The sequence below is a fragment of the Mus pahari genome, chromosome 11, assembly GCF_900095145.1.
Source record: "Mus pahari chromosome 11, PAHARI_EIJ_v1.1, whole genome shotgun sequence".
In the NCBI taxonomy this organism is placed as follows: domain Eukaryota; kingdom Metazoa; phylum Chordata; class Mammalia; order Rodentia; family Muridae; genus Mus; species Mus pahari.
Window position 1 is genome coordinate 47451704 of NC_034600.1, and position 16886 is coordinate 47468589.

Sequence of the window (16886 nt, forward strand, 5' to 3'; positions counted from 1 at the left end):
CAGTGGAAGAGGATGAAACTAGCCCTGCAAAGACTTACTGTGCCAAGGTGGAGGGATTCCAGGGGTGGGGCTCCATCCTCTCAGAGGAGAAGAGGGGGAATGGGAGGAGGGACTTTGAGGTGAGGGGTGGATGGGGGGAGGGGAAGGGCAGTGTGTACGGTGAATAAATACATTAATTTAATGAGAAAAAAGAAGGTGAAACACTATAGACATAAAGTAATCTATAAGATCCATAATCATTTGTAGGTATTCTTACAAAAAGAAGAAATATGGACATAGACACACAGAGAAGAGGACCATTTAAAAGGAAAGGAGAGGGTAGTCATCTACAAGCCAGTAGAGAGCTGGAATAGAGATCTCCTCAGCTCACAGATGGAGCCCTCTCTGCTGATGCGCTGATCTCAGATGTGGAGTCTTGAGAACTATGGGAAATTTTGTTCCCTCTTCTAAGAATCACTGAAGCATCCATAGTCACCAAACCCAGACACTATTGTGGATGCCGGGAAGTGCTTGCTGACAGGAGCCTGATATGGCTATCTCCTGAGAGGGTGTGACAGAGCCTGACCAATACAGAGGCAGATGCTCACAGCCAACCATTGGACTGAGCATGGGATCCCTGATGGAGGAGTTGGAGAGGGGACTGAAGGAGCTGAGGGGATTTGCAGCCCTATGGGGGAATCAACAGTGTCAACCATGCAGACCCCCTGAAGCTCCCAGGGACTGGACCACCAACCAAACAGGGGTCCATGGCTCTGGCCGCATATGTGGCAGAAGATGGCCTTGTTGGAAGTCAGTGGAAGGTGAGGCCCTTGGGCCTGAGGGTGTTCGATGCTCCAGTGTAGGGTAATGCCAGGGAGGGAAGACAGGAGTGGGTAGGTGGATGGGGGAACACCCTCATAGAGGCAAGGGGAGGAAGGAAGAGATAGGGGGGTTCTGAAGGGGAGACCTGGAAAGGGGAAAAACAGTTGAAATGCAAATAAATAAAATATCCAATAAAAAATGTTAAAGTAAAAAAAAAACTGTGGGAAATAAATGTCTGATTCTAATAAGGTGAAAAAGAAAGAAAGGCAGGAAGGAAAAAAAGAAGAAAGAAAGAAAGAGAAAATAGGGAAACAAAAGGGAGAGGTTATAGAGATAGACAGACAGACAGATCTATGTGTGAATATAAGGAATTTTAGACTTTCTGAGTCATTGAAAATTTGAGATTGAAGAATGAAATAATTTGATCCAATCTGATCAATTGTCGTTGTGAAAACTAAATTTAAATGATTTAAGAGGACAAAGGAGAAAGAAAATACTCTACATTTTCCTTCCTTTGCCCATGAACTAACTACTCCTTTCATTTAATGAGACTTTTTTCCAAATATATTTTTTTAAATTACAACCCTTAGAATAACATCAGTCATAAGAATGATTTTGCTAATTTGTTTGTACATTCTGTCATGTTCATTTTTTTGTTTATCCTTTAAAAATTATTTATCTTTCCTTTGAGATCTTACATAAACCCTTATATTGTTTTAGATATAGTGTCATATTTGTCATAGAGTTTAAGTTGAGACAAATTAAAGCATTTGCACATGGAGCAGTGGAACAAAGGACAATAGCTATTTCCTAATGTCGGGCATATCAATACTGAGAAGAAGACTTGCTAAACCCCAGCTAATGGAGGTGTTGTTCCAGAGGGTTTGATTCACAAGGCCTGGTAGACTCCACACGATTGTACAGCAAGTCTTCAGACAGTTTGGTTAATCTTGAACTACACTGGGAACCACCGAGCTGGACTGTGGCTTTGTGCCGTGACGAGGAGGAAAGAGATTACTCGTAGTGGGATAAAAAGGAGGACTGCCTATATGGCATTTCTTTTTATCCCACTTGACTTCCCAATCTCCTCTGGAGGAAGGGCAAGCTATCTCAGGGATGCATGTGCGAAGGCTGGGTCAGTGTTGCCCTCTTGCAATTCAGGAAATCTGATGGTTTCTTTCCATCGCATTTGCTTTTCACAGTAAGAAGCATCGGTCTACTTTTGTGTTATTTCTGATTGAAGACTAGAATACAAACGTAGCAAAGCTTCCTAACAAGACCTTGACAATTATTCACCCTGCAAAACTTTCCAATACGTTAATTTGAAAGCACAAAAGAGTAAAATATGTGATAAGATGTTGCAATGTTTTAATTTAGTTTCAATTGCTCTGAAGGTGGAATCTGTCTATTACTCTCTTATCATTACTATTAACTCTCCAACGTGGATTATTGAATATTTCGTTCCCAGTAGGGACTGCTTAGAAAAGTCAATCATTCTGCTTGTCCCCAGATTCTCTAATGCTGTCCTTATGATTGTTCTGACTTTACTTGCTCTGGTCCTTATATCTTTCGCCTTTCTTCTCTTGATTTATTTTTTTTTATGTGTGTAAATGTGAGTGCAGAAACATCAATATGGCATGACCTGTCATCCTTATTGATTTCACGGGAAGACTGCTTTACAGATGACTCAATACATCATTTTACCCTGTAGTTCTTGTTGCTTCGGTACCTCATTTTTGGTTTGATCGTTTTGCTTAAGGCTTGTCACACCATGGCATATTTTCTACTACTGAAGTTTTGAAAAACACAAATAGTTCATCATCTTTGATTTAAAGTAGGTGTTTGAAGGCAGAGAAAATTGACTATTTTCTTTTGTGGAACACAGCATAATAAGGCACTGGAATTTAAATTAAAACAATAGGTGAACAGCTACCACATAAAGCAAACCTGGCCTCTAGGATGAGTCCAGTGACATTAATGACTGGAAATACCCAATCCCTGGCTATGTCTGGTCACAGAACAGCTATGGAAGCAGCATCGACTTATCATGTTTAACTGATCCCCTTCTCTTCCACCACACAACATGGACTCTCTGCTGTCTTCCATCTATAAATGCAAAACTGTGAGTCCTGTGTTTGTGAAACCTTAAAACATATACTTAGATTACACTTGAAGCATCCTTTGAAAAGAAATCACATTAGACCATCTATCAGAGAATACCACTGTAATAGGGGAGTGACATTTGTTTGAGGCAAACTACAGAAAAATGAAAAGCTCCTGCTCTTTGTTTTATTCTCCAAGTGAGCAGAGCACACACATCAGTTTACACATAGGGGAATGGACCGAATTCTTGTTCAATCATGAGACTCTCTGATAGGTGCTACTAAAATAGTGAAAGAAACAGAAAAACGCGGCAAGGATGGCAGAAAGCTCCATCTGAGGGATCTGAAATGAGTTAAAGGGTAAAAAGAGACGTACATGGAACATGGAGGAGGTGGACATTAATATATACAGAGAATGAAGGGCGAGAGACAGAGTATGTGCAAATCAAGGTGAGAAGATGATGGTCCTGTCTGTGGTGCTGCCTGTAGGTTGAAGGGTGGGGTCACATAGTAGAGAAGCCAGAGATGGTAGAGAGATAGCTTTGGGAACAGAATTCAGAAGAAAACCTTGAATTCCAAGCTAGAAAATTTGAGTATGGTCAGGCAATGTGAAGAAAATGTGCTTTGTTTATTAGCTTATTTTTCTGTTCTGAGAACAGACTCAGGTTTTCGTTCACAAGTAAATGCACAGAGGCTGGTGAGATGGCTCAGTGAACAAAGTACTTGGAATGCAAGATGCCAAAACCCACAGAAAAGCCCAGCATATTAGGGAATCTGTAGTGTGTGTGTGTATGTGTGTGTGTGTGTGTGTGTGTGTGTGTGTGTGTGATTTCCACCCATGCATGTATACATGATAGATCCCTGAAGCTCATTAGCCAAACAGTCTAGCTGATTAGATGAGAGTTAGGTTTAATAAGAGATGTTTAAAAAAAGTTGGAAATGAAGTTGAGGAAGATGCTTACTACTAATCTCTGCCTTCCTCACATATCAATATGTGGCAAGCACGGCTGTACACATACAAACACACACATGCACATGCACATCCGACGTTAGCAGCTATTTGGTGGTATCTTCCAGCAAACTTGTCTCTCTGCAAATTTCCTCAGCGAGAGCACCAAGCCTGGCTCATTATTGGCTTTTCAAAGTCTTCCTTTGAATGGCTGCAGACAAAAGATTGATCCATCTTGCACAATTTCTAACAAAGACATTTCCTCTTTTTCTAATTCCCTTTGCCTGCTTGGCTAACTCCACATTTTGCCTCTGGCAGCCATTGGTAAGCCTTTCTGTAAAAATCAGCATTGGCTAAGAAAACTAAAGACAGAAGGCATTGAAGCAAAACCATCTCTATAGATTATGCAAGCACAAAAATTTCAAGAATAGACTTTTGTTTATATTTGGAAAATTTCATGAATGTACACAATGTATTTTGATCATATCCATACCCCGTCCCTACTTCCATTTCCTGACATGAAATTTCAGAATTGTTCTTTTACCTCTGCACTGCTTTGGCAGTTGTTTTTGCAAATTAAAGATATTTGTAGCTTTGTAGCAGCTGATTGTTGGATTAATCACACTATCACATTCGGTTCCTTAAGAGCGATTCTCATTTTTATTTTTAGCTTACTGCTACCTCTTATAGATTTAAATTAAATAGAATTCTGTGTCGATTCACTGAGCTGACTAAAGTGCTGCTAAACTTATCCATCATTGCACAACTTGCACAAATATGGCCTGTCCTAAAGTATCTTTTATTTTGGTCATATATGACAAATAATACCTAAATCATAATTTCAAAGCAAGTGCCTTAGAAACGATTTAATGGAAAGTATCAATTTGGAAAAAATTATAAATTATCAACAAAATTTATTGATACAAATACATTAGTCACAAGTACTTGTTCACATAACCCAAGATGCATACTATCCAATAAAAGGGAGTTCATTCTGACTGTTAGTTTGGTCTATAGTGGTTATTCTGTGTTATAGTAGTGAACGTACTGTGGCAGATAAATGAGAGAGAAGAAACAAGACAGAGACTGGCAAAGCAGAAAACAAGAAGAAGTAATAGATGGTTGACCAGAAAAAAAGAACAACAGAAAACATACTTAAGAACTGGGAGGGGGACTGAAGGAATGACTTCAAGGTTTGAAAACACGAAATGGCTGCTCTTCCAGAGGACCCAGGTTCAATACCCAGCACCCACACAGTGACCAAAATCTTCTGTAACTCCAGTTCCTCTTCTGGCCTCCTCAGACAGGCAGTGCATGTGTGTGATGCACAGACACACAATCAGCTGTACACATAGAAATAAACAACAGCAACAACAACGAAAAAAACCTTAACAAATGAAAAGTAATTAGGAGTGATAAAATGAAGAGGAGCGTCAATGAATTATTTTTAATATAAATGTAAATGGTGAATTAATCCAGCAACTGTATTTCTTTATCTTATGTTAATCCCCAATAACTGCACAGAGAATCCAAGATTTATTCAAAACTACACCTCAATAGCTGAGCAATTAAATGATCTATCCTTACCTTCTATGCTAATCTGCCTACTTCCCAGCCCCACCCCATGATTCTTGCATATTATTAGTGATCTGGGTCTTCGGAATACCTTTTCTTTCTTTTTTTCTTTTCTATTATTGGATATTTTCTTTATTTACATTTCAAATGTCATCCCCTTTCCTGGTTTCCTCCCACCCTATCGCATCCCCCTCCCCTGTTTCTATGAGGGTGTTCCCCACCCACCCACCCATCTACTCCTGCCTCTCCACCCTAGCATTCCCCTACACTGGGGCATGAAGCCTTCACAGGAGCAAGGGCCTCTCCTCTCTTTGATGCCCAACAAGGCTATCCTCTGCTACATATGAGGCTAGAGCTGTGGGTCCCTCCATGTGTACTCCTTGGTTGGAGGTTTAGTTCCTGGGAGCTCTGGGGGCTCTGGTTGGTTTGTAAGACCCCAACTCAATTTGTTTCTTAGACCCCTAGAAACAAAGCCCAGCATGGAGTTCTTTGTTCTTTCGCCTTCAGCCTGAGTTACCCATGACCTCTGGAACTGGCTCATCTTAAACTCACCCTGGCGCCTCTTTGTGTAAGGGACTAAAAATGTTTGCCAAAGGTAAGACAGTAACCCTTCCGTAGGAGATGGGCTGTAATGCATCATCCCCACTCTTATGATGTTTACTCAGATCCCACCAAGAATGTTTACCAAAGATAGCCTGTAACTTTTCAGTAAGAGTTGAGCTGAAATGTTTACTCAGCTTTGTAAACTACCCCCCCCCTTTCCTTATGCTCATTCCTTTAAAAGCCCTCAATTGAAACTGCTTAAGGGTCGATCTCCTATGAGCTCGTCCTCAACATGTTGATTTTTCCCTGATTAAACCTCATGTGTATTGCATCAAGAATGGTTTCTCTCGAGTTATTGGGGCATCATCTCATCCTGGGACTTGAGCAAGGATCTCCCCGGGAACGGGGGTCTTTCAGGTTGATATTGTTGTTCTTCCTATGGGGTTACAAACCTCATGGCTCCAATTCCTCTATTCTCCTGGCCCATTTGCTCGGTTTCTCTCCTCACACTAGCAGATGTCCAACCCCATTCTCTATTCTGCCCAGCCACTGGGCGATCAGCATTGGTTGACGAGGCAGAGAATACATGGTAAGAACTGTTGACACAAACTTGAGACAGGAGATTCTTGGTATAAGCATCTCAATGCAGAGTCGGGGTTGAGACAAGTTATGAGGACAGAGAAATCAGCATTTGAATAACCCAAGGGTAGACTTTACACAGAGTACAAAACAGCCTACTGAGAACTGAGGAGAAACCAGTGTGGTGAAGCTCATTATGCATGTCTCGATATGAGGGAGTCCCACATTCCAAAACAAATCCTTTCTTTCTTTGCTCTACTGAAACAAGGTCACACTAGGCATTCTGGATTGGCCTGGAACTCACTGTGGAGACCAAGCTGGTTTTGACTCATAGAGATCCCCTGTGTTTCTGCCTCTGGAGTACTAGGATTAAAGCTCTAACTTTTGGACTAATAAAAACTTCCTGAGAAACCCTGTCTCAAAAACAAAACAAAAAAACAAAACAAAACAAAAAAACTAACAAAAAATACTTCCTTATGGTCCTTTGTCTACCGGATTGATACATAGACAGACATCTTTGCTTTGTTTGGTATCCTATACTTTTCTGAATTTTGTTGTTAGAAAGAGCACTCATCAATGGCACAGAGGGCTTTTTGTATTTTGAAGTTCTTGGTCTACCTTATGAAAACTACCTTGAATCACAATGTAATTATAATGGCTAGAGATAAGACTATGAGCCTGTGATTTGGTTTGATTTTTGACAGAGCAGCATACAGGTAGACTAAGCATGACTTGCAAATTTTACTCAAACTAGCTTTGAAGTAAATTGTCAATCATACTTTTAATTCTAAATATTTTATAGATCATGAGAAACATTATTTCTAAAGTATATGTTTCCATAGATTTTTGTACTTAAAAAACAAAGAATTAAGTAATCATAGGCACTGTGGACAGTCTGATGACCCAAGATCAACTCCAGGAATCCACATTGTGTAAACAACCCACCGACGTTCACTAGTTTTCTGCTGTCCCCCCACATGTTTGCACAGAATTAGGTTATTTTTATTATTGTTGTTATTATTTTTAAAGGCTCAGTCCAGATACATGGATTGTAAGTTAGAATCAAAGATGTTGAGTCACACACATGGGTTGTAAGCTAGAATCAAAGATGTTGAGTCACAAAATTTGTTCATAGGCACCCAGTTTGACAGTTAAAAATCTCAAATTTTATGACCAGATAACTGTTATGTGAATCTTGGCTTATAACATGTTCTAGCCATTAGATATTTATCAATAATTTAGCCCATGCAACCACACTTTCTTTTTGGTAAAAAAACGAATGAACAGAGTTTTTTCCCTTCCGAAATGTTGAGAGAACAAGTTTGTAAGATTCAAAATAAAACTATACTCACTTTTTGGCCACATCCATGTTCTTAGCTTTTTTTCCACATGGCTCCTGTCTCCAAGCTGAGGATGTCCTTGCTCATTGCTTCATAAAGCTCTGTTCCTATTGAATGCTCAGTGTTCACGAACATCTTCAATCCTTATCTTAATGTATTTGGTCGTATTTATTTCCTTTCTTAGCCTGATAGTAGTGACACACATTTGTTTATTCCTCCTCTGGAATACGCCCACTTCATCCATTTTGTTTAGCCTGCTATTTCTGTAATATAGGTATTCCAACAATTATTAAATGACTAAAAATTTCATTTATAAACCTAACACCTTCAGTGTAGGAAATTACCACTAACTTGAAGCATTAAAACTCAGCCCTGGCATGAGAAATGCACATTCATTTATTAAGTTTGTGTTTAAAAATACATTAGCTAAGGACTGGAGAGATGGCTCACTGGTTAAGAGTATGCACTGCTCTTGTAGAGGATCCAAGTTCAGTTCCCAGGAGCCATGTTGGCTGGCTCTTAGCTGTCTGTTATTCCAGCTCCAGCAGGTTCAGTGTCCTTTTCTGGCCTCTACGATCACTACATTAACATAATAGGCCACCCTTTGCATATCTATGCACATAATTGTAAAAAATTAGATAACCTTTAGTACAATCTTGAGTTAACTATAATTTGCAATATCATTTCTAGATTATACTTTTGGTGCATACTTAGCTTGCCAGTATTAGATGACTTGAAGAAAAATTGAAATTCTTAGGTCTTTGAAATTCTATTATTGTGTGCTTTTGCAAAGCAATAACTGCAAAATAAAAATGAAAAACTTTCTCTTAATATTTTTAAAATATGTAAAGGCACCACATAAAAATACCCCCACCTGGCTTTTGAAAGATTTATTTTAAAAATACAAACCAGAGTAAATAGTTTTCATTTTTCATAGGTTCAAATTATTTTTTCTAAGCTTAGAATAAAGAATGCTAAAGATATTTCTTTCTGTCCCAAATTAAAACAAATTACAGTAAGGTTTATTAAAAGCTACTGAAGTAGTGTGTTATTTGTTGAAGGGGTTATTAATCGTAATTAAATTTTTCCAACGCCTATACGCTATGTTTGTTTTCTGAAGCATTTACACACACACACACACACACACACACACACACACACACACAGAGAGAGAGAGAGAGAGAGAGAGAGAGAGAGAGAGACAGAGAGACAGAGACAGAGAGAGAGAGAGACAGAGAGAGATATATTAAGGTTAAGTAAGGGCATTAAACGAGGGCAATCCTTTAGTTGACAGGTTGAGCAATTTTCATTGCAAGCAGAAGTAGACTGACTGAAGGCAGTGCTTGTGGAATTCTTGGCAAGTGTAATAGATAGAAGTCCATGACTACCAGCAGGATGCACAGCCAAGAGTCAGTAGTAAAGAAGAATTAGATATCATCAGGTGGACAATTATGGAGCTGATAACAGCAACAGACAGTCTCAGAGCTCTAACAGGAACAGACCCAAGCTAATGCCAGCATAGGCTCAGGTTCCAGACCTTTAGGAGATGGGGTGAGATAGGGATCTATAGACAAGGGCACAGGAATGAATAAAAGACTGGATAGCTCCCTTGCTCTGAGGACTTCTAAGCACAGACTACTTCCCTATCTGCTTTATCAAAGCTTCTCATTTCTTTCCAATCTATATGAAATGGCTCTATTATTCTAATACATTTTAAGGTGAAATAACTGACACACAAAGATCTTCAGTAATTGATTTAGAGCACAAAAATAAAGAAAACGTCTTTGTTTTAGGGAGCCTAGATTTAAGCCAATTCCCTTTACTAATTGTTTCAACAACCACGGAAACAGAAACAAAGGCAACAGTTAGAGGGACTGTAAAACAGTTCCCATGTTGGATACTTCACACACATAAACCTATTGTATTGCAACATAACACAACCCTCAAAATGCAGAGGAAGAAGCAAGACTCAGAGAGGTAATGCCTGTCTTAACAGGAAGGATCAGTGAAAACCAAACCAAACCAAACAAGCAACACAAAATAAAAAAACAAAACAAAAAACACCCTCCAGAACATGGTGGCCATGCTGCTCAGATAAAGGGGCAAGGTCATGTGGAGCGTTCCCATGGGGACAGATGTCAGTCTCTACTGCACTAGCACCAAGGGAAAGTTAATGTGACAAGAAGTCACCTCCAAGTGTTCTTTAGCCTTCCTGGACTTAGAGCCTTGGTCCTCTCTTAAACATTACTGAAGATGCCCAAAGCCCCTTGTGTTGACATGTATTGTATCGGAATTGTTTTTGTTAATGCGGATTGTATCAAGGGAAAATTCTACATTAAGAAAAAGTTTGAAACGAGCATTCATTGATCCATTTAAACAAGGTCATTGTACATTGGTACACAGGTTTTTGTGAAGCAAGCTGACATTACATATAGAAAACAACAGAATGGTGTGGACAACGACATGCTTTTATCCTCATCTAAGTGCCCTCTGTCTTAGAAAGAGAAAAAGAATCAGCAACTGTGCTTGCATTCAAGCTGTGTATCATTGTGGTTGATATGGAGTTAAAAACCAGGCACACCCAGGATGGTTGTTGCGAACAAAGTGTTTAGCCGCCTTTTGGGGACATTGTACATACTTGTTGTATCCTGTAACCAACTCAATAAGTGATAATTTCTTGCAGGTTAGTTGTAGCATGGGATATGAAACTTTATCAACATAACCTTTTCTTATTACATGGCATTAGAACCCACTGAATTATGTAAAATGCTGGAAGTTTCTCTTGCCTGCCATTTCAGAGGGGGAAATATTGGTTTGCTGAGTTATACAGATTTTATGAATATTGATATATCTCAATAAATCATGGGGAAACATTCTCAACGATATCACCACTGCTCTCAGTAGAAATCTGTTGAGAATATGAGAGTTTCATAGCTGGCAGCTAAATATTTCCTCAAATTCTAACCTTTTGCTTCAAATATCAATTTATCTCTTTGGTAATTGTAGTTAAGTTTTAAAAGGCTAGTTGTTTTCTTTGAGGATCTCACATTACTCGGTTTTGGATAAACTATAGCTTCCTGCCTAGATTTGGGCTGCAATGACCTGTCAAACTCTCAGTGACAACAGGGTTCCAGGGAAATGGTGCTCTTGGCACATTGGTTAAACCGCTCCCAGTGGCTGTTCATTACACCATGAGTGGGGGGCTTTGTGCAAACTTCCTCTTTCCATACACAGAGTGTTTAGAATCCGTAAAGCATTTATAGTCGAGTGTTGAGATTTAATCATATGAATGACACTTTTTCTTCAAAGATACTCGAAGAGAATATCCCATGTTCATTCACGTGACCATGTGGAAATGACGAGCCTAAAGATGACTGAAGAATAATCTAGGGATAGCAATTCTTTCCTCTGGCTTTCAGCCAAAATATTATACAAAGTATAATATGTATAATATGTATAATATGATATAAAATAAAATATTGTCTAAATATACAATGCTAGATTATTTACTTCAGAATTACCGTGAGACACTATGAACTCACGGTAAGGAAAACATAGTCATTATACCTGCTCTACATAAACATAGTCATTATACCTGCTCTACATATTAAAACCTTGAATTCAGTTTCCTAAACAATCACACTTAATGTGTTGACAGTGAAGTATTATGTTGGCCTTTGCACAGGTTTGCCAGCCACCAAAGGGATGGTTAATTTATTCTTTGTCTGGAGCTGAACTGTGGCTGTCGAGTAAAGCAAAAAGGGCACATTAGGATAAAAGGTCAGTGGTATTTGTTATTTTTGAGATGATTGTAACACAGAACCTTGACTGATCAGTAACATTATGTTGTTGCTAAACATGGACAAACTTTCCAGGGAAGGACTGAAGTCTGCCGCAGCAGTACACAGTAACACCTGCTTGAGAACCTGATGTATATGTGACAAACTAATGTATACCACTTGAAAATAAAAGAGAATCTGAGTTTTGGATCTAATAACAGGCTCCTCTAGAGAACTAGACTGGAACCTCTCTAATGGCATAAGGCAAATAAATATGCACGGTTACAGGTGGAGATTAACTGACTTCCAGCAATTTCAAACAATATAAAATAGAATAACAACTGTGTTCCAGCAACAGTTAGTATAACTGGATCTATGCACCCTGAATTTATGCTTGTCTATTCAAAGATACGAAAAATGTATTTACAAGTATTGACATGAGTATGTATAGAATTTAACCTGTTTAATTAATTGCAATTACAATAATTAGGTCGATATACCATGGGATATCATTTGGATCCAATTCCCTTTAGTTTCAGGTTGGCTGTTACCAATAGCAAATAGTAACTTAGCTGAAGTAAGAAAGAGCAGAGGACAGCATGACTTCAGTCTCAGATGGATGGATATTGAGCGGTTGAGTGTGGGCAGAATAGAGAATGAAGCTTAAGAAGGTAGGCCAGAAGTAGTTCGGCAAAGCTAAGAGACCAAGGCTAAATTATGAGTGAGCTCCCAGACCACACCTGTAACTTTAAACTGGCTTACAGATAGTTGGGTTAATTTCAGCAGAAGGACAAGTGGATTAGTCAGTAGGCCGTTGAAATAATGTACATGATGACCTGTTGGTGAGCAATGTGCCAAAACGTGTGAGCATCATTTCTTTAGCTGGTAGGCATGTATCTGTTTGATCTGTTGCAACTGCCTAATGGTTGAACAGACTCTAGCTCTGATTTGTAGCCTCTTTGCCTGACTACTGAATCTTGATAATAGGTGTTTTGTGTCACTATTTTGGTATAGTGGTTCACAGTTTTATCATTAGTTGATAGATTAGTTGTGACATATTATGTGCTTTTACAGCTCCAAATTGATTTCACCATTGAACTTAAACCAGTTTCTGGAGTTTTCGTCAATGTCAGTGCAGAATAGATTAATTTTCCACATGAAATTATTATCTGTGTTAGAAACATAGATGAGGTGACAGGCTAATTTTTCTCTTCTACACAGAATCTGGCTATAGGAATTTTCATAGGATGCATTTCTAGAGATATACCATCAGTGTCTTATCATAGTGTGTGGTTTCAAGTTTGTTTGTACATTTTAGGCTTCTGGTTGCTTTAGAATCAAGACTACATTCTATGTGTAGTAAGGCATACTATACCTAGTAAGACTATTCTGAGGAGCAGATAAGATTATTGGCTTTGTTTTGTAGGGGACATTGGTGGAATTAGTATCTCCAATTTTCTTTTCTTTTCTTTTCTTTTCTTTTCTTTTCTTTTCTTTTCTTTTCTTTTCTTTTCTTTTCTTTTCTTGTTGTTAAAGATTTATTTATTTATTATATGTAAGTACACTGTAGCTGTCTTCAGACACTCCAGAAGAGGGCATCAGATTTCATTATGGATGGTTGTGAGCCACCATGTGGTTGCTGGGATTTGAACTCAGGACCTTTGGAAGAGCAGACGGCGCTCTTAACCACTGAGCCATCTCGCCAGCCCACTATCTCCATTTTCTAGGGAAGAGGATTGAGGATGAGCATGATGTTAACAACTTCCCAGACCCTAAGTCGTGGAGCAGCAATGTGCATGTGGGTGTGGCCGCTAACCTCAATGCTAGATCGCTTCTGGGTTCTGTGTTTCAGTCACATTTCTCTGCAAAAGTTGTGGTTTGCTTTTCTGTGGGCAAACTGCTGTATGCCTCTGAATTACTGATGCACATCAACCTGGGATAGCACATAGCTACAGTATGGATATCCACCCTTCTGATGTTGACCTTCGGTCTGTGTGTGAGTCTATCATCCTTCAACTCTCCGTAGACTGGAACTCAGTGCACCCTAGGATGGATGCATGGTGTACCAGGTATCTTCTTATTCCCTCTCAAGTTCACTGGGTTGTCTTCTCTACCATGACCTCTCCCCAGGTGTCTCCTCTTTTCTTAGTAGCCCCGAGGAAACACAGCAGGAGATGAGAAGGAAAGGGAACAGCAAGATCAATGCATTTCCTTCCCCATTTCTCTCTGAGATTGATTCTCTGGGCTAAGTTGGTGATCATAACCCATCTTAAAACAAGTCTCGTTGCATAACCCTCTTCTGTGCTGCTCTATCACTGATCCTTTCCTTCCTAGTCTGTGCTAATGAAAAGTGACATCAGGCAGGACATCATGTTTTTTGGCAACATTTTTCACACACACACACACACACACACACACACACACACACACATTTATAAGTATAAATATATATAAGTATATACACATATATATTTCTGAATTCAGTAGTTTATCTTCAGAACTTGGTAGTCATCAGAAATACTACTTTTTGAAATGTGATAAACAGAATTATTTTTCCTTTGTGATCTGATTAATATACCTGGCACACTATACACATGAATGTATATGCACGTGCATGGAGACATTTTTTTGCTTAAGGCATGTGTAACACTCTAGAATAAAAGTCTAGTTACTAAGTCATGCATATATACATATGCCCATTTTTATGCTTGACATAGTGGTAAGATATTTTAACCCCATTATGCAGAAATCGGAGATGGGACCGTTATTGATTCTAAATATGGAGACATGAATCACAGGGGTACTGAGAAGTTTTCCGATTAGATTTAAAACGATCAAGTGCGCTCTATTGGAAAGTTAGAAGAGTGTGTGCTATTGACTTAGATTATTTCCATTATAAGGATGCACTTAAAAGAATGAACAAAGGAAACATAAATGTTAAAGGAATTGACCATTGTGACTATATCCTATTAGGGTAACTGTAGCCACAGTCGCTTGTGAAGCTTTCCTGGCCGAGACTATTTCTTCTACTCTCTTTTTAGCTGATGTGAGGACTTCTGTCAAGGAATCTATCTAGCATCTCATCTTCTATTTCATGTTGTCCTCTGGGCTTGCTGACGTCCACTTGTTCATTACTACCGGGTATGGTTCTACATTTATGTTTCTACCTAATTCCTTTGCCCAAATGGATGCTCTGAGTATAATAGAAGTAATACCGCATAGTTTTAGAGATCAACGCATTTTTCTAGCATTGCTGGACAGATGGTGACTCTAGATGAAGCAGGCATATCGGAAATTGCCACCACTTCAGATGGTGGTGGTGGGGGGGCAGGCAATGGCTCTAAAGTCTAAAGAACCACTGTCTCTCCTGCCTCTGACACAAGCTCCTGGCGTGTCTTATCTCAATCCCGCCAGTTTTCTTCTTTCTTAGGACAGTCACAGGACATATACAGAAACTGAGTCTTCTTATTTTCCCTTTGAGATAGATACAGAACATGAGCCCTGCTGGGAGTGTTAGAAAGTGCATACTTTATCAAATGAATCCATGAAAAACTGACTTGCTGACTTTGGATGAGTGAGGTAAAATAATTGGGGGTTAAAGGATGAACATAGGAATAATAATTAATTGAATTTGAAATTCTTCTCCTGTGTGAAATAACAATGGGATTCCTAACGTATCTCTTTATATGCAAAAATATCCACAATGGTAATTAACATTTATGGTTGTCCTGGGAACTAAATAAGCTAATCTGTGAACAGGCTTATTATGTTTACTCCCACATACAATTTCTTTCTCTCTTTTTATTAATCATTTTATTTGTTTACATTTGAAATGTTATCTCCCTTCCCTGTCACCCCTCCACAACCCCTCTCTCTTCCCTTCCCCTTATCTCTAAGAGGGTGCCCCGCCTCCCACACACTCCCACTTCACCCCTGTATCATCCCTTCTTTGGGGCAGCAAGCCTCCACAGGACTAAGCACGTGCCCCCTACTGATGCCAGATAAGGCAGACCTCTGCTACATGTGTAACAGGAGCCATGGACCTGCCCATGTATACTCTTTGGTTGGTGGTTTAGTCCCTGGGAGCTCTGAGGGGTCTGATTAATTGATACTGTTGTTCTACCTCTGGGGTTGCAATCCCCTTCAGCTCCTTCAGCTCTATCCCTAACTCTTCCATTGGGGTCCCTGAGCTCAGTCCAATGGGCACTGAGTATCTGCATGTCTTAGTCAGGTGCTGGCAGAGTCTATCAGAGGACGGCCATACTGGACTCCTGTCTGCAACTACATGTTGGCATCAGCAATAGTGTTGGGGTTTAGTGTCTATGGATGGAATGTGTTGCACGGTGGGGCAATCAGGCAGTCTCTGGATGGCCTTTCCTTCAGCCTCTGCTCCAATTTTGTCCCCGCATTTCCTTTAGACGGGCAATTCTGAGTTAAACATTTTTAGATGGGTGGATGGCCTCTTTCCTCCACTGGGGACCATGTCTATCTACTGGAGGTGGTCTCTTCAGGTTCTATCTCCCCAGTGTTAGTTATTTCTGCTAGTGTCACCCTCATTGGGTCTTGGGAGCTTCTTGCATCCCTGGCATCTGGGACTTTCTAGTGGTTCCCCAAGTTCCCTCCCCCCCACACTGCCACTTATTTCTATTCATTCTCCTGGCCCTCTAGACTTCTCTCCTGTATCTTTATTTGTTAGTATGTGATGTGTATCCCTTTTAAAATCACTTTACTGACATTTATTTCTCTTTAAGAATAAACATATATTGTTGGTAATTTTGAGATATACTGCCTGTCACTGACCAGTTCCCTCATTACTTTGGTGTGAGGACAATGAACACATGCTAGATTATACTGAAGTACTGCTGAGCTCTGGGAATATACCAAGTGCCACCAAATTTTGTGGTATTTGAACTGTACTTCTATATTTGAAAAAACTTAATCTAAAGATAAGACTACTTTGAATTTCTGGAGTCCAGCTTCTTGAGCTCTTTGTAAATATTGGATATTAGTCCTCTATCAGATTTAGGATTGGTAAAAATCATTTCCCAATCTGTTGGTGGCCTTTTTGTCTTGTTGACAGTGGCTTTTGCCTTTCAGAAGCTTTGCAATATCCAATATTTACAAAGAGCTCAAGAAGCTGGACTCCAGAAATTCAAATAACCCCATTAAAAAATGGGGTACAGAGCTAAACAAAGAATTCTCAACTGAGGAATACCGA